This window comes from Octopus bimaculoides, chromosome 21 (genome assembly GCF_001194135.2).
Source record: "Octopus bimaculoides isolate UCB-OBI-ISO-001 chromosome 21, ASM119413v2, whole genome shotgun sequence".
NCBI classification, from domain to species: domain Eukaryota; kingdom Metazoa; phylum Mollusca; class Cephalopoda; order Octopoda; family Octopodidae; genus Octopus; species Octopus bimaculoides.
In genome coordinates, this window is record NC_069001.1 from 8592112 (window position 1) to 8593240 (window position 1129).

Genomic DNA, 1129 nt, shown 5'->3' on the forward strand with positions numbered 1-1129 from the left:
AAATGTGATTGTTTCAGTTAGTAGAATAGTTTCATTTTTAAAGTGAAAGTATTTGACATGAGTGTTTTTGTTTCACTTTTGACACGTAATACTTAAATAGTGGAGGAGATATTATGTTGCCGTGGGCTCGAACTCCGCAAGAAGTTAAAAAATTTTTTGACTAAAACACAACTGGAACCCTAAGTAAGGCATCTGTAAAATTTGAATGAAATTGGTTGCGTAGTTCTCGAGTTTTAGGGATTCACACAGACAGACAGACAGACAGACAGACACACATTCTCATTTTTATATATAAAGATATATATATTTATACACACACACATATGTATGTATGTATGTATGTATGTGTGTATGTATACTGAGACACAGAAAGAGAAAAAGAGTCACAAAAGGAGAGTCTAGAGAATGAATGCAGCACCAGATAAAAAAAAAAGAGAAAGGAAAAGAAAAAGAGATAATGAGAAACAGATAGAACAAAAGAGCGAGAGACAGACAGACAGACAAAGATAGAGACAGATAGATAGACAAACAGATAGAGAGACATGAGGTTACTTGCGTCTTGATGAGGCTGTAGTGTTGCTTGATCTGTTACTGGTACCTTTCTGACTTCCAGTTCTACTCGATACTGTTTTCACTCTTTCCTCATTTGAACTGTAGTTCTGAAATACAAGCAATATTGGCACAGGTTGTAGAGTGGAACAATGTCGAGAATTTCATTGAATGTATTTTGTCAAAATATTTCTACTGCTGTATAACGAAGAAATATATAGCCTCGTAGAAAAAGAAAAAAACTGGACTGTCACAAGACAATTTGAGTTGAAGAAAAGGAGCAATAAAAGAACCACATCTTGCAATCAACAGACACACTTGCCCAATCCCAGGCAAAATCAAAATCACCAACTCCCCATTGTGCCTTCATAGCAAAATCCATACCTGAACTCAAAATATATTCACGCATTCATCGCAAATAGATGTAGCTTCTTTTGTTCTATTTTTAAAAGCTGTTTTCTCTCTCTCTCTCCCTTTTTTTTTAAATCCTCTCCTTCAAAACACTCAAACAGCGAAATCGAGAAAGCAATATGTATGTATGTATGTATGTATGTATGTATGTATGTATGTATATATGTGG

At 34.6% G+C, this 1129-nt stretch overlaps 1 protein-coding gene across 1 annotated transcript in view; it reads right to left on the reverse strand.

Annotated features, from left to right (window-relative positions):
• The window catches only part of LOC106880066 (uncharacterized), an 8859-nt gene that overhangs the window by 6747 nt on the left and 983 nt on the right, over nucleotides 1-1129 (reverse strand). Inside the window, exon 3 of the mRNA XM_052975295.1 lies at nucleotides 557-659. The gene's annotated coding sequence lies outside the window, so the exon portion shown is untranslated. The remainder of the gene's footprint in view (nucleotides 1-556; nucleotides 660-1129) is intronic.